Below are 22229 nucleotides of genomic sequence, written 5' to 3' on the forward strand. Positions count from 1 at the left end.
CTCAAGAGGATTCACTCAAGTAGAGGCCCTAGGATAGGATAGATCAAGGCACTTTGTGATGAATAGTGAGTACCAAGATATAGTACTTTGTGATGAACAGGGAGTACTAAAATATGAGCAACACTTTGTGATGAACAGTGAGTACAAATGTGAGTAGCACTTTGTGATGAACAGGGAGTGCCAAACACGTAGTACTTTGTGATGAACAGGGAGTACCACTAGGATTGAGATGATTGATTTGTGTGACTATAGGAGTATTTACCTATGCTGGAGTCACGGGAGAGATTCCCATCTACTTAGAGGTTGCAACCTGAGTTGATAGCCGAGGACCGAGCTGCGATTGAGGCTATGGGTCTAAGATACATTATGTATGTGCCTGACTTTCAGGCGAACATGGGATTGCTGATTGCACTGGTGGAGAGGTGGCACTCTGAGACTTGTACTTTTCATTTGCCGATGGGGGAGATGACAATCACCCTGGAGGATGCATATAGGATTTTGTGGATACCGATCAAGGGGGAGTTGATTCCGTATAATCAAGATGGAGATAGGGATGCCCTTAGACGAGTGTTTTAGGATCCAAGACTAGAGATGAGGGTGGGACATGTGGCATGGGATACCATGACATGGATAGGATTAGCACTACTAGCGGTACTGGGAGGAGTGATCAGTGGGTTCCTTTGTATCAGTTTTGTACCATTTTGTATGATGATGTAGACACCTTCGGGTGATTGTAGCCGTATGATTTTGACATCATTGTATCATGACACTTTATATATATATGAGATGATTCATCTTTGCGGCAGCTATATGCATGCGTACCTATGTGATGTATGTTTCTATGTGATGCTTATGATATGGATGCAAATAGGTATATGATGCAATGCAATATATGTTTTTGTTCTTTTATGTTTTATATGTGTATGCATGATGCAAATGTGAATGTATGAAATGTAGATGAATATGATAATGCAAATGTAAATTGTGCTAACAAGTGTTGTGTGCAGGATGTGATGCAGTTGTGATATCTATATGTATGTATGAAATGCTTATATGTGGTAATGTAGGTGCAACTACATGAAATGCAAATGTTTTTGGTGTGTCATTATACTCAATCATGTGATAGCAGGCTACACGGACTCGAGAAGGATGATGGAAGTCAATCAAGAAAGGGGGATGAAAGATAGAAGATATGAAAGTGAAAGAGCTTCTTGTGCATTATCATCATTGAGCTTTATTATGGCAAGTAGGTTATGACAATCGAGGCATATGTTCGACCCAAAAAGTCATTGTACCTGTTTGCATGGAGATAAGACAATCACAAACAAGGAATGCCCCAGTTCATACTAGACTCATAGTGTCCTCATATCCTTGGACAAGTCATAGCATTACTAAGAGACAATCCACAGACAGCAAAAGAAAAATAGGCGACGATACCCCATCCTCGCCTTTCTAGTCAAAGACATCCTGGAGATAGAATCTCTAGTCAGAGACATCCTGAAAAAGCTAAAAGACATGTCACCAAAAGATAAAATCAAAAGAAAACCAAGACTCGACACCAACATCCACTGTAGTCCTCAAGTTTAGTGTCTCTTGTCACTTGTATAAGTCTTATTTGATTGTGGTCACAATGTTTACTTTCACAAAAAGGATAGATAGCACTAAATCATAATGTTGTCTGAGTCTGTTGAAAGATTTGATTTTGTTGAAGCCCATTGTTGCTGTTGTGTCTCATCTGAAACTGACTGAATCCATGAAACTGATACTTTATTGAGGAGAAGATGAAACTTTATTGCGGATCCATGATGCAAATGTTGCTTTATTGTGGATTGTGCGTAGATAGACTGAAGGAAGCTAGAAGAAACTGTACTCCTTGAAACATGTGATGTTCTCAGTTCCACACCCATCACTAGACGTAGGATTTTCCTTAGCCACAGATAGGATCTGATTTATTATGGATGGAAAGGGAGGTGAAAAGGGAGGTTTATTATGAATGGCAAACCAATCTTGGGTGGATCAATAACAAGCCATGATGGGAATGGGTAAGTTTATTATGAATGAATAGGTTGTGAGTGTGTGCAAAGTGAAAGGATGAAAGTGAATCTTGAAGGAGGGAGGAGCAATGTCTCTACGCATGGCACTAGTGACCTAGTTTTCACCATGGTACTTGCCCAAGGTGCCACCGAAGTGGTTTTCACCGTTGGACGAAATGTTTTTCTATTTTCCAAATTTTTTTTGTGTCACAAGACGCCTGTTTGCTAGGTTTTCACCAAGTAATGATTTTTTAATTTTTTGATTTTTTTTTTTTGTATTTTTGAAATTTTTGAATTTTTTTGTATTTTTGAAATTTTTGAATTTTTTTGTATTTTTGAAATTTTTGATTTTTTCGTATTTTTTGAATTAGGATATTCCAAAGAGCTGTGTATAAAACCTACAAAGGTGCATGTTGTTGATAGGATCCTCCAAGGGTTCACCCTCTATAGTTGAGAGCTGATATGCCCCAAATCCATATGCTGTTGTAATGATGTAAGGACCAAGCCAATTTGGTTTGAACTTGCCCTTCTTCTCTCTGTCTTGCTGATTTTTGGGATTTTCTCTGAGAACTAAGTCCTCTACCTCAAATGTGTGAGGTTTGACTTTATGATTGTAGTTGCATTGTTTCTTGACTGAATGATGTGTATCTTGAGTGACTGTCTTCCTTGATAAAGGAACTGAGATAGAATTACTAATGTGTGGACTACATTTGCCCATATGTATGGCACCTAAAGAAGTTTGGGCATCACTGATAGAAAAGTCCTTCGAGGAAGCTCCACTAAAGGTCCATGATGTATCACCAGAAGGGAATGGATGTGTGAAACAAGTGGATGAGTGATGAAGGCTCATGATTGTGAAAAGAAGTGAAAGTAAGATAGCATGATGGAGACTTAGGATCAACAAGTATGCTTTTTGACTTGAAATTTTAGAACTTTTACCCCCAGTTATTTTGATATTAGGGGAGATCATCTCTTGCTCTTTTTTCTTCATAGGATTTTTATCCTTGACTTTTATTTTTTCAGAGTCCAATAGCTTTTGATTTTGATTTGGACTAAAGGACTTTTCTTTATTTTTCACTTTTGGTTTTTTCTGTTCATAGCTTGATTTTTCATCCCTAATTAGTAAGGGCTTTTATAATTCTTGTTGATCCAAGTCTGGGAAAGGAGTGGAAATGGAGTGAGTGGATGATATGGTAAAGCTATGTGATTTCTCAAGAGGACTGGCGATGCACTCAATAGATTCTTCGCTGGAACCACTCTTAGGACTATTGATATCAAGAGATGCTTGCACCACTAGAGGAGATTTGCATTCAGACTTAGTAGCCACAACACTAGGTGGTTCACACCCAATTCCTTTCAAATTATTTATAGATTGTTCATGTCGACTGAATACCTTACGAGAGAGTGGGATCTGATCAACATGAAAGATATACTCACCACATCCCAGGTCTTTAAACTTGAATTTTTCTTTGAGCTCTATTTGTTTTGATGTAGAAGCTTTCAATGATTTTGGATCCACATATGCTGAAGATGGGACAACTTCTTGATTGACTGGTATTGTTATTTCTGATCCAGGTCACAGATTGTTGCAATATATGAATGGATTTGGGTCAGCTTTCATGGTCACTTCAACTCCATTGTGTGGAAACTTGATACATCGATGATATCTAGATGGTACTGCGTTCATCTCATGAATCCATGGATGTCCTAGCAATATGTTGTATGTGAGCTCTAGATCAAGGACTTGACAAACCACATCCTTTGTAACTGGCCCAACTCTGAGAGGTAAAGTTATTGTGCCCTTGGATGAATGCTCTTCATCATCATATGCTTTGATAGTAATTTTGTTTGTAGAATTCACAGCTTTGTCCGAATATCCCAATTGTTTAATAGTGCTTAATGTACAAATGTTTAGACCTACTCCTCCATCTATCAGGACTCGTTTGATTCTATGTTTGTGTATGAAGGCTTCAATGTGTAAAGGTGTATTATGTGGCTGACTTACGGAGGCATCATCGGCTTTTGTGAATGTAAGGGAGTGTGGAATGGAAAGGTATCCCACCATGGCTTGAAACTAGTCCATGTTTAGATTAGTAGGAATGACAGTTTCTCTCAAGATTTTGTCAAGAATGGATTTATGTGCGGGGAATATGTGTAGGAGATCAAGAATGGAGATGAGTGCGGGTGTCTTCCCTAATTGTTCTAAAAGGTCATACTCAGGTTTGGTTGATGAGGAAGTAGTGTTCTTGGCTGGAGCACCTTGCAAAGTGATTTTACCTTGACGGGTTGTAGCATGACATTCAAAGGTAGGTTCAGAAGAAGATCCAACACCTTTTAAGACAATCTTGGGTCTCTGGGTAGAATTCTCAAGGGTTTTGTCCTTGATGATAATGGTAGAGACATAATTGTCCATCAAGATGTGATTGATGGTTGAATCATAGTTATAAGATGCTCTGGTATAGTTGGTTTGGTCATCTATGGCTGCAGCTTTTCCCTTGTCATGCTTTGGGAATGGTTTCTTAAACATTTCATGTTCTTGATTGGATGAGTGTCCTTCAATCTCAATGTCACCTCTATCAATGAGATCTTGTATGATGTTCTTCAGTCGATGACAATTTCCTGTCTTATGACCCTTGCTCTTATGAAATTCACAATATTCATCATCACTCCACCAATTTGGTTTAACCTTTGGTTCATATGGAGGAAAATCTGGAATAGTGATTACCTTGTTTGCCACTAGATTTTTGAAAACTGACTCAAGTGGTTCTCCCAATGGAGTGTAAAACCTTCATGATTTAGAAGTTGTTTGAGTATTCACTTGATTGTTTGTAGAACTTGATCCAGAAAAAAATGAATTTGGGTCGCACTGTATTGGCATCAACAACACCATCATTGACTGTGTTCTTGTTTTTATTCCAAAATCTTGGCTTATCTTTTCCTTTAAAGTCATCTTTGTTTTCTTTGAATATTTTGATGACTCCTTGTTCAATTAGGACCTTCTCTGTTGCTAAGCCTTTTTCAATGACATCCTTGAAGGTGGACAAACAAGCTTTCCTTAGATCATAGACAATGTCTTTGTTAACATTTTGGGTGAACTTCTCTACCATTTGTTTTTGTGGAATTTCACAAGAGCATCTGCTAGCTAGATTCCTCCATCTTTGTAAAAATGATGAAAAAGACTCTCCATCTTTTTGCTTGGTGTTGCACAAAGTAGTGACTAATATGTCTGTCTCTATATTGTAGGAGAAATGTTGAATAAATGCTTCTGCTAAGTTACCCCATGACTTAATACCAGGTGGAAGTTGGGAGAACCATTCCATAGCTTGATTTCCTAAGCTCTATGGGAATAATCTCATCAAATATGTCTCTTCTGAAGCTACCTCAATGCAAGTTGTAAAAAATTGTCTTATGTGTGCCTTAGGATCCCCTTTTCCTCTATACTTATCAAACTTAGGTGTCACAAAGTGTGTAGGAAAAGGAGGCATTGGAATGCTCTTGTCAAATGGATAAGGACATATGTCTCTCATTGTGTATGTTGGCTTCAGTGTATTTATGTCCTCCATTTTCTTTTGTAATTCCTTGATTTGCTGTTCCAAATTGTTCTTAGGTGGAGACCGACTTCTTGGACCATACCCCACACTTGAGGCACCAATTGGAGGAGAAGCATGTTGCATATATGGATGATATTGATCATACACATGTTCATATGGAGGAGGTCTATAGTGATGCTGCATATATGGACCACTTGGTATAGATTCATGTTGAGGAACGAAATATCTATTTTGTCCATGTATACCATACTCTACAGGCATGTCATGTTCTAATGTGTTGCCCCCAGATTTGACACGGGGTTTCCTTGTGTCCAAATTTTGAGCATGCCTTTGAATATCCAATTGCTTTGGTGGTTGATCCTTAGCATTGGTATGTGATTGAGCATATTTTTTTGCATAAGACTTCCATAATGGTCTGCGAATGTGAGTATCATATGCTTGACCATAAGGGACCTCTGGTTTTTGAAACAAAGACGATGGTGATTTAGGCACCATATGTGGTCTTCTATTGCCTCCACTATTAGGCCTCCTTTGATCCATGTTGGAGTGAGGTTGTTGCAAGGTCGATTTTCCATTATTTGAGACATGTCAAAATCATGAGGTATCTTGGCTCCACTTTGTGCCATCATTTGTAAGAAGTATTGTCTATCCCTCCTCATTATTTCCTCAACCAATCGATTGAAACAGGGATCCATAATGGATTCTTCCACATCTGCTGAATGTACTGAAAAGTTGTCCATATCATCATTGTGTGTATCATTTCTGTTTGTATTGTCCATGTTCTCAACATTTGGAATGTTTCTATAGGCATCCATGTCAGGTAATGTAGTATGATCAGAATTGAAAAAGATATCATTTTCATACTCATAAGAACTCATGTTTGTGGACTCTTGAGCCTCTTTAGTTTCTCTCCTAGATTTTTGAAGACGGGTTTCAACCATGAACTAGGTATCAACCGAGATGTGTGAGACTAGATGAAAATGGAAAAAGTATGGAAGACCAAGAGTTGGATGGAATGTAAATGAATCTGAGGTGTACTTGCAATGTCCAAAGTGTAAGACTAAGTATGTATGTAGTAGAGTAGGTGTGACTTCCAAAGAGAAGATAGTTTCTCTTGATGAGGTAAGTTGACCTTGACTCTAAGTAAGACCAAATGAGACCCAAAGGTGATAGACCTTGATGAGGGACCACTTAGAAAAATGTTGTTGTATGTAGTGTGTTGACAAAGTATGATGAGGACAAGCAAGTGACCTTTTGACTCAAGTTTAGACAAATGTAAATTTAATGCAAGATGTAAAGCAATGATGGACTTTGTGAGACCCAAAGACAAGTTGAATGCTAGATGAAAACCTGGGGAAACAACCTAGGAAGCTCAAGAATTCTGAAACTAATTGCTCTTGTTTTTTGGACTGTAAAATTTTTCCAATTTGTGAAGTTGTTGGTTGTGACCAAATCTGAATGTTTGACTATTTTTCGTGACAAGAGGACATAATGTTGATGAGGACTCAATGTTTGCAAGTGTTTAGACTCAAAATGACTCCAAGAAAAGTGTGTTGTTTGATGTAAAAATGTTTTGCCTACACTTGAAGACACAAAAGACATAATGTTTTGCTGTTTGGTCTTGAATGTTTTGAATGTTTAAAATAAGTCAAGCACAATTCTTATGGCTGGCCAAGACAATAGTTGTTGATCCCACATGAGGTTTTACCCCTGAGGCTATGCTATTCAGAGTGGATACTTAGATGCTTGACCTCACTGGCTCCACCCTCGACACTCACTTCTCGGGTCAGCCAAGCATCAGTCCCCACAAAAACTCCCCATGGTGAATTTTGTATCTCTACTAAGAACTGTATGTGTGTGGGCTGCTACCAGAGGTTCGACCTCCTACCTCAACAACTAGAAGGATTTTGGCTTCTAAAACAAAAAGGTGCTAGTAAGGGCATCTGCTCGTGTGGGCATACATGTAGCACTTTCAGCTCTGTAAATACAGAAGGCTCCTAGTTGGTAGGGGTTACACCCTTCAACTGATCAAATAAATTTGATCAAACAGGTTTATGGGGAGACATAGTGTCGATATGAACTAATCAGCACACGTTATCCATAGTTTTCACCATGAATACAGTTGTTTATAGTGGTTCGGAAGAGGTGGGTTTTCCTCGCTACCACTTGGGTCATTCTCTTTTCACTAGTAGTCCTAATGACCACACTGGAAGACAAGCCCTCTAAAGATTAAACAAAAAGAGCCTATTGCTCAAGACACAAAAGACAATGATTCAATTTTAGTGCACCAATTGAAGTGTTTGCTAGTCTATGAAAATAAGGCACACAATAAAAATCCAAAAACCCTTGCCAAGGACCTGCAACAAAGATTTATTAGTAGTCTGGATTGTTCGAAATAATCACCCCTTCCTACAAGCACACAAGTTAGGTAAATTTTAGATCCAAAGACTTTGTGAAATAGGGGCCTTCAACAATGCATTTTGCTAACCAATTCAAATATCTGACTCATCATAAAAAAAGACCACCTATAAAATTTTAAGAGATTTCCAGAAATGTAAGAAAGTCCAAAAACTTTGCTAATTTGCTCCAAAAATTAATTTTTTATGAAAAATCATTAAAAAATCATATAAAATGCAAAAGCGATCCAAAAAAATTGAAATTTTTATTGAAGAGTCTTGATGGTCTTCCAAACTTGCATAAAAAGATTTCTGCAACAAATCCAAGCAGTTTGTGAGATATGAGTAAAATAATGTAAAACCCTAATTTTCAAAGATCTGATTTTTGAGGAATGATTTTGTGTCAAATTTAGAATCACAAAGAATGGATCCTATGTATAATTCTTAGATATTTCCAAAAATGTAAGAAAATTCAAAAAATTCACTAATTTTCTCTCAACATTAATTTTTTATGAAAAATCATATAAAATTCATATAAATTGAACAAGTGATCCAAACAACAATATAGGGTTAGCAAAATCTGCAAAAAAACACAAATCTAACAAAAATCCATGTCCCACCGGGCGTGCAAAAATGTATATGGTGAAAATGGATAACAATAATAACGATATTGAAAGGCTAAATGAATTCAACCACAAAACCCTAGCCTAACAACAACAAAGATCCACCATAACATATGAAGATTACCTAAGACAATGCAAATCAAATGAAATCACAAAGATTATACCATCACATGTCCAATAGGGTTTGGATCTCCATTCTTCCTATCTCCATTGATCTTGCTTGATATATTTGCTCTCAAATTTTATGTGCACAACAGCTCAACAAAGAATGGAAATGTGGTTGCAAGTAGGATCGCATATGAAGGTGCAAAGCGTAGTGTAGTCAAGTAGTCAATGAGGGGTTTGATAATGAAGGAAGCATCTCCTTATATAGAAGACACTATATGAAATGGAGGGATAAGATTGAGAGGTGTAAAAGGAGGTCGGCTATGATTAGAGGGTAGGTAAAGAAAGTAATAAAATAATGAAAGGGGTAAGTAGTGTATTAATTAAGAGATGAATGACATGTGTCATGGGTAGAAAAGGCTAATAAATTAATTAAATAAATAAAGATTTATTTAATTAATAGAAGAAGTGGGATCAATTAAATAAATAAGATATTTATTTAATTTAAGAAAAGGATAATTTAAATAAATAAAGGTATTTATTTAAATGAGAAATAAGGCTAGAAGAGGATAAATAAATTAATTAAATAAATAAAGATTTATTCAATTAATAGAAGAATTAAGCTTAGATAATTAAATAAATAAAAATATTTATTTAATTAGACATGACAATTTTAGGTGTCTACAACTATTACTATCAAAGACAAACTAAAAAAACCTTCATTTCCATGTGAAATATAATGTGCAACAACAAAGAGGAAAATGAAAATCAGTCCATTGAATTTTAGATAAGCTATGTTTGATTTTCTACTTCTCTTGAGTTTTATTTTCATAAGGCGTCATAATGGATTTTATATGAGATTTAGAGGGAAATGCATCACAATTTTAGATAAAACTAGCACTTGATATTACACATGTTATTAATTTAAAGTATCTTAATAGAAGGGATAATTATTCATTTTAATCCTCTACAGATCTTCCAAGGGGATCCCATGTTTGGAATAATTTGATAAACAAAAAATACATTCTTTTGAAAGATATTCAATGGAAAATTGGTAATGGTCGAAGGGTTCAATTCTAGAAAGATCCATGGGTTTTCTCTATCCCTATGGAGTTCCATCCTATTTGGTCTACCATCAAAGGTATTCTGAGGACTAAACTGGGTATTTTTGTGTGTGATTATTGGATCCTTGGATCTTCCCTGCCTAAATGAATTTTTTTCTAGTTTGATTTTTATCCTCTAACAATGGTGGCTATGGAACTTTTCAAGATAATTAATAATGTCAAATTCTTCAAGCTATATGTTTTGGATAGAGTGATCTAGGCCCCTTCCAAAAATGGCAAGTATCTAGTTGGTTCTAGTTTTGAGTTGGCTCCTCCTTCCTCTCCCCCCCAATTTAATTTGTTGATTTTATGGAGAACATGTACAATTCCTATAGTGTATTTTTTCTAGTTGACAACTTGTCATGGTAAGATCCTCACTATTGATAATCTTAGAAAATATGGTTTTTAATTCGTTAATAGATGTGTGTTGTGTGAAAAGGAAGAGGAGATTACCAGTCATATCTTATTTCATTCTGATTTTTCTTGGAAAGTTAGACAAAGGATATCTAATCTTTTACTTGTTAGCTAGGTTTGGGATGGAGATATAAAAGATTGTGTGTCTAGCTGGTCTCCCCCCTCAAACAATCCTCTTAGTAAAGAGCTTTCGTGGTAGATATTTTTCCTTTCTAGTTGGAGTCTATGGAAAGAAATAAGTAATAGAAATTTTAGGGATAAAAAGAGTGGTTGGGAGGTGATCCCTACTTGCATGATATCTAATATCAAGAAAATTTTGAACTAGTTTAAGAAAAGTCAACACATGTGTCCCCCCTTAGGCCTATATTAGTAGGTGGCTAAAAAGGTGGGGTTTATTTGACTGCTTGGCTATATTTATAGTCTTGTCTATAGGTTTCAAAAATTCAATCAATTCCCCCCGCCCCCAATTCTATCTGGTTGAAGTTAAACTTTGATGAATTGTCCAAAGGGATCCTAGGTCAGTTAGGTGGGGGTGGCATTGTTCAATACCATAGGGGTAATTTTTTGTTTGCTTATGTGGTCAATTTGGGCTTGCAAACGTCTAGTTTTGTGGAAGTGACAATGACCTACTATGGTTTAATCATTATAAAATAAAGGAACTATAGTCATATCATTATAGAAGTTGACTCAATTAATATGTTTCTCTTCCTAAAGAATGAATCGACACTAGATTGGTAGTGTGAAGAGATGGTGACAAAGTGTAAGTCCCTCATTCAAGGAATTAGTCATGTAATCCTTTGACACACAAGAAGGGGGGACAAAAAAGTTGTGGATAGGCTAACATCTATAGTGTGTTTTCCAAGGATTTAAAAATCTGGGTGAATATCTATCATTTACTAAATTTGGTTCATGTGGCGATCTTTGAAGACAAAAAGGTTAATGATGGAGCATAATTCAAAAAATCTCTTTATCACCCTTTTAGCCATCTTTTTCTGCTAAGGTTGTAGATGTCCCTCTCAAAAATAAATGTCATTTTCCTTCCTTGAAAGTGTTGTTATTTTTGAAAAACTAGATTTTGCACTTCCTACTTGGTTTATTTTCCAACTATCTCTGTGTTTGAAATCGGGGGATTTAATTAAAATGGAACCAGATACCTGTAAAGAGGTTAGAAGCAAGCTAAATCTTTGGTAGAAGATAGTTAAAGGTAATATAGATAGCTATGTTGAGGGTATGTAGGGTTTTCACCTAGATATTTCAAAGAACCTTTCTTAGGATTGGCAAAAAGGGGAAGTGAAGATTGAGAAGGTTTCCTTCAAAGTCGCCTTAAAGTTGATTACCACCATTATTGGGCTTCTATAGGATGGTATAACCTTCCCTAAGAAGTCAAAGGGATATTATAAGGAGGAATTCAAATTTTTCTTCAAGGCATGTGAAGGAGTGTTGAAACTGCAAAGTGGATACAATCGGGAGGAGCTTCCTAACAAGTGAAAAGACATGGCCCTGTTGTTAATAAAATATTTCAATTTGGATAGGTTCTTCAAAATATTTTGTTGACAATTTTTTTGTTAAACTTAGCCATCCAAATAATTCATTTAAGCTAACCTAATGGCTAAACCCTCATTAATCTCCCTAAACCTAGTCTTTTTCATACTTGCTCTTTTCCTCCTTTGACCAACATAGGAAGTCATATCACTTAAATTAACTAACTGGAGTATTCCTTATTGATCTTGGAACTGGCCCTATTTACTCAATACTGATAGGTGGGAGACTTATATGATAATTGTTACATTGGCTATAAGGTCACATCTTCGTAGTGCTCAAGGTTAACTGCTTGAACCATTAACTCTACGATGCTGCAATGAGTTGTTGATGGTTACCATGAGATGTTAGATCATAGGTTCGTGACAGTTAGGGTTAATCGTCAGTTAGCCTTGCATCATTATGATGGATCATTGGAAATTAGGTTGGATGTTGGTGCACATGGTTCACAACAATCAAGAATAAAGGTTGTTCTAGGTTATAATGTTGCGATGGGGTTAGTGGTGGTTTCTAGATGCTTGATCATAGGTTTGCAGTGGTCAGTGATATGTACTATTTTAGGTTGTGACCCTACAATGATTTGGGGGCTTCGTCAGATGGTGGGGTTGATAAAATTTTCACATCTAGATGATGGACATTCAATTTTCACTTAGGGAAAGATCGATGGTAGTGTTTTAACTTGCCATTTTGGGGTTCTTCTACGTGCATCTCAACTATTCATCCATGTGTGAGCAGAAGATCTAGCAACCATATTTCAAACTTGGAGTGATTATTGGAATTCAAATAGGTGTTTGGGTGGTTTCCGATTTAATTGGTCAAAAATTAGTATTTGACCTCATTGGTGATCCAAATCGGATTCAATTTTACTCTAACCACTTTTGGAAGTTGTAGGTGTTAAGTTTTATGATCAAATTAGATAGATAGTAAATAAAATACAACTGCACAAGTTTTATCTTGGGAAAACCTTCCTCTTGAAGGTCGAAAACCTGGCAACAAGGAGTCTCAATTACTTTCAATAATATGACAAGAGTTTTTACAATGAGATGCTTCACACTTTGAAGCTATGTAACAAAATGCATTCACCCTAGACTGCAATGAACAATTTGAACTATAGTATAATTGAAGACTGCTATATAGTGATCTCTTCTTTATTGGTCTTCTTTCTATATCAATTAATGTCCTTTGATGATAAGAGTGCATTGCTGAAGAATGAAATCAGTCTTGTTATAGAAGAACACAAACTATTTTTTGTGAATATATGTCTAATATGCTATATGTAATGATGCCTTTGGTGGATGGAGACCACATCTTATATACACTCGATATGTTCTTTTAACCATCATGATTCTTTCAAGATTCATCCACCATAAGAATTATGTTTCTTCATTACACGTACTGAGGGTGGCGGGTTTTGGTTATTAAATAATATCGACACAATATATTTATGCAACTCTTAATTGTTGTCTTTAATTGTTTTATTAAATCGACATGAAATTATCTTTGACAATTGTGTTGGTCCTAAAGGAGTCCAAAATTAGCTATTTACATTAACACTCTCTCGTATCTAGGGAGGAGTCCTTCTAGATAACCAAGTCACATAGTGACATCCACCATGGCTGCTCATAGAGGTTGGATCCATCATACCTACTCACAAAGGGTGGAACAAGGGTTGAAACCTCAAACTTCTCTTCATAGAGAAGAATGCACAACAAGGGCTAATACCTCAAACTTATCTCATAGAAAAATGCATAATAAGAGCTGTTACCTCAAACTTCTCTCATAGAATAATGCATAACAAGGGATAATACCTCAAACTTCCCTCATAGAGAAGAATGTTCAACAAGGGTTGATACCTCAAACTTCTCTCACAGAGAAGAATGCATGACAAGGGCTTGCACCTCAAACTTCTCTCATAGAGAATAATACATTATGATACATATCAAGTAATTACTAATGCTAAGACTCCCTCTTAGCAAGACCTTCATTTTCCACAATGCCAAGCTTATCTCGAAAATGCCCAAGTTTCACTTTGGCAAGAGGCTTGGTGAAAATGTCAGTCATTTGTTCCTCAGTACAAATGTATCTTAACTAAAAAACATTCCTTTGTACCATATCTCTCATATAGTGGTACTGAATCTCTACATGCTTTGTTCTATCATGAAATACTAGATTCACTGAAAGCTTTACACAACTTTGGTTATCACAATGTATGATGGTAGGCTCCAATGGTTGACCAAACAATCCTACAAGGAGCTTACAAAGCCACACTGCTTCATGAGTTCCTACACATGCTGCAATGTATTATGCCTTTGCAGTGCTCAGAGCTATTGAAGACTACTTCCTTCTACACTAGGAAATCATAGCAGATCCCAAGGTGAAGCAACAACTAGAAGTTCTCTTTAGATTAGTAACACTCCCTTCCCAATCTAAATCAAAATATCCTTTAAGAATTAGGTCCATACTGGAAGAGTATTTCAAGCCATATCCTGCTATGCCACACAAGTATCTCAAGATATCCTTGACTACAACTAGATGTATCTATCTAGGTTCACTCATGAACTAGCTAAGTGCACTTACTACATAGAAAATTTTTGGTCTAGTGTTAACTAGATACATCAGGGACCCAATCAATTTCTTATACATAGTAGGATCGACAAGATCTGAACTAGCTGCAGCTTCCCTTATTTTCTTCAAGTTAGTTTCCATTGGTGTGGACATAGATTTATAGTTTGTCATTCCAAATCTCTTCAAGATATCGATGGTGTATTTTACTTAACTTAGGATAATCCCATTGGGCCTCTGCCACACCTCCAACAATAGAAAGAAGTGCATAAGTCCTAAGTCCTTCATCTCAAATTCTGAAGTCAACTCCTTACATCTATCAATGAGATGATCTTCTCCAGTAACAAATAGGTCCTCAACATAAAGTACCAAGATCAACATATCATCATTGAATACCTTGAAGTAAAGGTTTGGATCAATATCATTTTTGCAAAAACCAAAACCAACTAAGTATCTATCAATTCTTTCATACCAAGCCCGAGGAGCCTATTTAAGACCATATAGGGCTTTCTTCAATTTACACACATGAGACTCTTTCCCATGAATCATTAACCCCTTAGGTTTCTCTATGTAGACTTCTTCTTCAATCACACCATTGAGAAAGGTAGTCTTCACATCCATCTAATGCAACTTCCATCCCTTGGCTACTGCAATGGTAATGATGGTTCTAATGGAAGTATAATGAGCAACAGGGGAAAATGTTTCTTCGTAGTCTATTCCCTCTTGTTGAGAGAAGCCATGAGCCACATATCTATCCTTTTAATTTTCCATGCTACCATCAACTACATGTTTTGTCTTATACAACCACTTGGAAGATCAACAAACTTCCCTTTTGGTCTAGGCACAATATCCCACACATCGTTCTTGAGAATGGATTGATACTCCTCATCCATTGTATCTTTCAAAACTTGTTATTTTGTGTCTTCCTCTACACTAGAAGGTTCACACTCAATAAGATTAAACATTAATGCAACATAACTAGAAAATATTTGTGGTCTTTTTCTTTCTCTAAATGTTCCTCTAGGAGAGGCAAACTATTCTTCTTCTTGTACAATTTTTCATGCCCAAAGAGATCTCTTTCAAGACACAATAATATCTTTGGGCCCATAAGTGGGATCCAAGGGTTCAATTAGATTATTACTCACATCAGGTTCTATAGTCTCCTTCTAAATCTTAGGAGCATGTTCAACATCCATGTCTTGAGGAGTCTCATCATCTATCTCCATGCATGAGCCCTTTGATTTCCTAAATGCAACATCTTCCTCAAATGTGATGTCCTTGCTAACCTCTATTTTCTTCTATCTACGAATGTAAATACGGTAAGCTTTGGAGGTTTCACTATAGCCTACAAATATTCCTCTCTTACCAGAAAGCTCCAACTTGGTTCTCTTGTCCTTGGGAATATGAACATACACAAGACAACCAAATATTCTTAGGTGGCTGATATCAGGCTTGATACCTGAGAAGGCTTCTTTGGGAGTCATATTTTATAATATCTTATGGGGAAATCTATTTTGAACATACACTTTTGTTCTAGAGGCTTCTTCCCATAGAAAAATTTGAAGGTCTTGATCATGAATCATAGCTTTTGTAGCTTCAACTATAGATCTGTTCTTCCTTTTAGCAACCCCATTTTGTTGGCGGCTGTAAGGAACACATAACTCCCTCTTGATCCCTGCCTCAATACAGAAATCATGAAAGCTACCCAAAGTGTATTCACCTCCATTATCAAACCTTAGAATTTTAATTTTCTTTCCAAAAATATTTTCTACAAGAGCTTTAAACTCTTTAAACCTACCTAGGACTTCATCAGACTCTTTAGACCTTAAAAAATAAATCCAAGTCTTCCTAGAGTAGTCCTAGTATGACTAAATCTGAATGTGTAAGATCTAGTATTTATTTAGACCTTAAAAAATAGAATTGACATTGGATCACATAAATCTGAATGTGTAAGATCTAGTATTTATTTAGACCTACTTTCTTTGCTATGAAAAGGACTTTTAATATTTTTACCCAAAGCACAACCTTTACAAGTACCATCATTTACATGAATAAGTTTAGGAATACCTTTTACCATCTTCTCCAAAGAGGGAAGAACCCTAAAGTGAAGATGTCCAAGTCTTCTATGCTAGAGTTCACTAGAACTAGAAGAATCATGAATAAGAGCTTTAACTGGGAGAGTGGAGAGTTTGTATAAAATCTCATGTCGATTTTCAATCACATGAGCAGTCTTGATGCTGGAGTTCTTAGAACAAGCAAGAACTCTTCCTTTAGAAAATGAAATTTGATATCCCTTATCCTCCAAGGCTAAAATATACACAAGGTTCCTCTTGATCCCTGATATGAACAATACATCACTAAGGTGTAGAGAAAATCCAGATTCAAGTTTTAGAGATGTAGCACCAACTCCTCTTATAGAGTAGTGAGCATCATCCTCAATAATGACTTGAAGATGTCACTATTTCTCCACTAGATGAGAAAGGTGCTCTCGATGACTGGTAATATGTCAAGAGGCTCCACTATCAATTAACCATGTATCATTGTTTATAGGAACATTGCTTGATAATGCTGATATGAAAAGAAAACCATTGGAGTTCTTCATTCTCCTTCTGAGATGAGACTTCATTGAAGTTTTATCCTTGATTATTAGGTCTTGTCAAACAATCCTTTGCAAAGTGACCAAACTTGCCACACCTAAAACACTAGATGCGAGAGAGTTCTTTCTTCCTCATCCTAGAATCAAGTGCAGAATCTAATTTGAAATCTCTATTCTTTTTGAAGTTTCCCTTCTTCCAATACTTTCATTTCTTGGTAGATTGAGTGGCAAGAACATGTGTATCTTCATTTTGATAACTCTTGATGATTCCTCTGGCAGTCAATCTTGATTCTTCTTGAATACAATCTGCATGGATTTGATCTAACTTAGGTAATTTTGACCTTCCATTTATGCTTTGGATAAACGGCTCCCATGAATGAGGCAGACCATTCAAGGCTAACATAAAAAGGTCTTTATCTATCACTTGATCCCCAATGGCGTATAGTTGATCTATCAGTTTTGAAATTTTCATGAAGTAGGTGATGACTGAATCTCCTTTTTCCATCTTCACTTGGTGGAGTTGCTGTCTCAAGGCAAGAGCCCTACTTGAATTTTTAATCTCATATAAACCCTCCAAGGTCTTTAAAATATCTCTTGCAGTTGTCATCTTTGAGATGAGAGGCACCGAGTGATCCCTCATGGAGCCGATTAATATCTTCTTTGCCTTGATTGCATTCTTCTTGAATTGCAGTTTCTCCTCATGATCTTTAGGTTTAGATAAATCCTTCTCCTCTATGAATTGAAGAAGATCATTTTCTTCAAGTGCAAGGAGCACTCTAAACTTCCATGAGGTGAAGTTAGATGTGCCTTCAAGCCTATCTTTGACTTTAAGACCGTTCACAATTTTTGAGATTTAGAGATGCTGCTCGATGGAGAGAGGGGAGAGAATACTTAGAGGTTGTATAGAATTTGATCATGATCTTCTTTCACTGTGGCTCTGATACCATGTTAAATTTTATGATTAGATTAGATAGACAGTAAATCAAATACAACTGCACAAGGTTTATCTTGGGAAAACCTTCCTCTTGAAGGTAAAAAACCCAGCAACAAGGAGTCTCAATTACTTTCAATAATATGACAAGAGTTTTTATAATGAGATGCTTCACACTTTGAAGCTATGTGACAAATCGCATTCACCCTAGAATGCAATGAATAATTCAAACTATAGTATAATTGAAGAGTGCTATATAGTGATCTCTTCTTTATCAGTCTTCCTTGTATATCAATTAGTGTCCTTTGATGATAAGGGCACATTGCTGAAGAATGAAATCAGACTTTTTATAGAAGAACACGAATTGGTGTTTGTGGAACTGGTGTAGAATAATATATGTATGATATTCTTTATGTAAAAATTATTTGATGCCTTTGGTGGATGGAGACCACGTCTTATATACACCTGATATGTTCTTTTAACCATCATGACTCTTCCAATAGTCATCCAACATAAGAATCATGTCTCTTCATGACACGTACCAAGGGTGGCAGGTTTTGGTTATTAAATGATATCAACACAATATATTTATACAACTTCTAATTGTTGTCTTTAATTATTTTACTAAATAGATGTGAAATTGTCTTGGACAATTGCGTCAATCCCAAAGGAGTCCGACATTAGCTATTTACATTAATAGTAGGATGATCACCATTACTCTATCGTGGCTCTATAGACATTTCCTATGGCTTCCCATGTGAATTTATGGAACACAAATTTTTGGCCTAATATAGGACATCAAACGCCATCCAAATGCAGGGCCTCCTTCATTTTTAAGAGATTCTTGTTTTTTCCAGGTGCAGTCATGTCTCAGGGCTCCTCCCTAGCTCTGCAAGATGTTTTTAGACACTCCAAAATTATATCTAATCTAATTTTTTCTCCTCTATAACATAACCCTAGTCAATTAGGGTTTTTGACCTCAATGTAAATCACAATTACCTGACCTATACAAGCAATTTTTTAACATATTTTTTAGGTCCTCTCCTCAATTCTTTTATGGAAATTCATACCTTCTGTAGCTATAATTTTTCCTTCCCTTTACATGAATAAAGATATCGGCTTTACCTTCTCTCTACTATCAAATATTTTGTGTGTTTTGTTTTCACCTTCTATTTGTAGTTTCACTTTCTCTCTTTCTAGATTGAAAAATATGTTAAATATCCTTATGGGTGTTGTCTGTGGATATTTTTCAATCCCTCCCAGCATTACATTAAGTTCTAATTTTTTTTTCTCTTTAGAGGTAGAGTATATATATATATTTGTGTATCTTTCATTGGTGTCTTGTGAAGTCATATGCAAGGGAAGACCACTTCAATCTCCCTTTCAACATTTCTTCTCCCTTTTCCTCTACAAGTGATATAAGTTATGGGTTAGTCTAGCACTAAACCTTGATTGGAAAGGAAGTTTTCTTTCTTTGGAGATTCAACCTCACATGTGCAAGGTCCCACACTTGAAGGTTGTTTCCATGTTTTATTTGAATTAATGAACACTGAGAGGGGGGAGGGGTGAATCAGTGTTACACAATTTACAAACTTGATAAACTAATTCCTAAACCACCAGATTCATAAGAAAGAAAGTAAAGTGTAGAAACATAAACAAATCAACCACACAATCGTAACACTAGAGTTTTTATGTGGAAACCCAGAAAGGGAAAAACCATGATGGGATTGAGTACCCAAAATATTATTATACTTTGATTAGGAGTATGCTAATATTAAAAAATGGAATGCGCTTCCATTCAGGCATACTTCCTAGAGCTCACTAGTCAATTACATTAGAGAGAAACAACCCCGAAGGACTCACTATCCTACAAATGAGATACAAGAGTAATTAAAATGTATGAACTAGAATATAGCATCTACAAATGCCAAAGGTCAATTATGGTTAAGCACTATATGACTCTCTAATATTACTTTGTCTTTTTGCCCTGTTCATCTGCACAATCATTTACCGAAGCACCAAATTTTAATTTTGATGCCCTTTACACTTCATACTTTAATATTCATGCATTACACATTCCACACCACCCTAGAATGATCATCTAGATCAGAATTATATATTTGCATCAACAAAATAGATCTCAACCAAGTCAGCTTCACAAAAATGTAAAATACGAAATGTGTAGTAACATGTCGGCTTAATCCATTGACAAATGCATATACAGAAATAAACAATATTTTAATAGGATTCATACACATCAGCATCAACTCCTCAAACTCACCAACAATCACCAAATCCATCCCAATAATTCCTCAATACACATTACACCATTAAACCCAAAGATAGCTCCATTCTTCTGGAATCACCTGGTATGAGACTTAGAATCTTGCACTAGAATAGACACCAGAGGATGGAACTACAAATTAATCTACCTCAATCATCCAATCAACTGCTCCCATCACTATAACCAAAACTGTATGATTGCGAATGAGTTGTGCTTAATGAATCTGCATATTATGCTCATATTCTGTTAGCAACTGAGTTCCACCTTCCAGACTCATGCCTTAAGACAATATGACTTCTGGTAGATCAAATCTACATGAACTAGATATGGATAACTAGATTGAGTTTCCATCACTGAAAACCCCTAATAAATGTCCATGCATCAAATATTATCAGAATAGTATCTCTTTCCAACAATCTCCCCCTTTGACATCAATGGAAAATTCAGGAATCTGCCAAAACTTATGTACAAAAGAATATATATACAGTAATTTACATGAATTTTAAAATGTCAACATAGGTTATCTTTAAGGACTTTAGATACTAATTCCATCCTCTCAGAAAATAATCTAAAACATTAATCAAAGAACTAAACATGTAAGTGTGCATTTATATGCCTCTAAGATCAGAGGGTACTGATTTACCCAGAGTACTTACTGCATCATATTGGCTACCGAGAAAAGTGTCTAATTGGGGAGTGATAAGACTCCTCAATTCAACCACTCTGCTAATTATCTTTTCCTTTGATGTATTCAAGCTCTTTATTTTATCAGTTGAATCTATGATGTGAGCCTCAAGAGTAATAGGAAAAACTGAATGAGGGGCAAAAGATTGTAAAATGCTAACCAACTTCCCTTCATAATCCTTAATCCTTTTATCAATGTATAGGGTAAACTTTGGCAAGATAAGACATGACTTGAAAATATGACAGCCTTCATCTAAAGCATCTTCAATACTCTTCACAAGAGTCTTCAAACTGGCCCTCTCACCTTCAACTACTTTAAAAAAGGATTGCAATCTCATAGCATTAATTCTATTCAAAAAAAACTTATCTATCACTTTTTCTAAAGACTCAAAATGAGTTTCAACTGCATGTAACATACCCTTTATCTTAATGGAGGGTGTGTCACTAGAATCGTACTTATAGGAAGGAAATTTTTTCTCTAAGACATTAGTTGCCAAAGATATAACCTCCTTGTCTTCTTATTGAGACTTTAATAAGTCCTTACTTTAATTTGGGCAAGGGAGGCTAAGTTCAATACTTGAATGGGAGATAGAGTTCTCAATTCAATCAGTCTAGGAAAGGCTTCTTCATCTATAGCAATCTACTTCCCTTTGTCAAATATAGTGGCTCTTTCCATGGCTATCAGAGCCTTATCAACCTGCTCTTCTCCTTTCTCCTTCTCTTCACCATCATTTCCAATCTCAAGCTCCTTGGCTCCATGCTCAGAATGAACTTCTAATACTAGAGGATCTTGTACAACTTCATGGGAGTCTCTAACTCCCTAGTTATTAGTGGTATTACCTGCAACTTCATGCTCAACCAGATCAATTTGCACTGATGACTGATCTCCCTACCCACTAGAGACTTTTGCTGGTACTTCTGGAATGGAAGTATCTTCATGTGTTTTCTCTTCTGATTGGGTGGCATCCTTAGCCTACTTCACTTTATTTCTCATCTCTAACAGCAATTATTTCAAGATTGCTTCAGTTTATTTTGCGATTTCATCCATTTTACTGAGCATGATCTTGTTGACTCTCCTTTTAGTCCAGAATTTGTCTTTAGCCAGCTTTAGTATTCTATCAACTTCTTCTTTAGAAATGACAGAGCATGTATTAAATAATACATATTCCTTTATTTTTTCATCCTCTTGGGTAGTTGTGTATCTCCTAGCATCCAAATTGTCATATAATTCCTTCGGAAGCATTGATGATAGTTCTAACATAACTTTACTATAAATTTTCATATATTGTACAACTACTTCCTCAATAGCTCTTCGATCATTATCATCATAATTTTCATAGTATACAAATAAATTGTTGATATTTTCTTCCTTTACAATTTCATTAATAATCTCATCCAATGATTTTAG

The sequence above is a fragment of the Cryptomeria japonica genome, chromosome 6 (assembly GCF_030272615.1).
Source record: "Cryptomeria japonica chromosome 6, Sugi_1.0, whole genome shotgun sequence".
Classification (NCBI taxonomy): domain Eukaryota; kingdom Viridiplantae; phylum Streptophyta; class Pinopsida; order Cupressales; family Cupressaceae; genus Cryptomeria; species Cryptomeria japonica.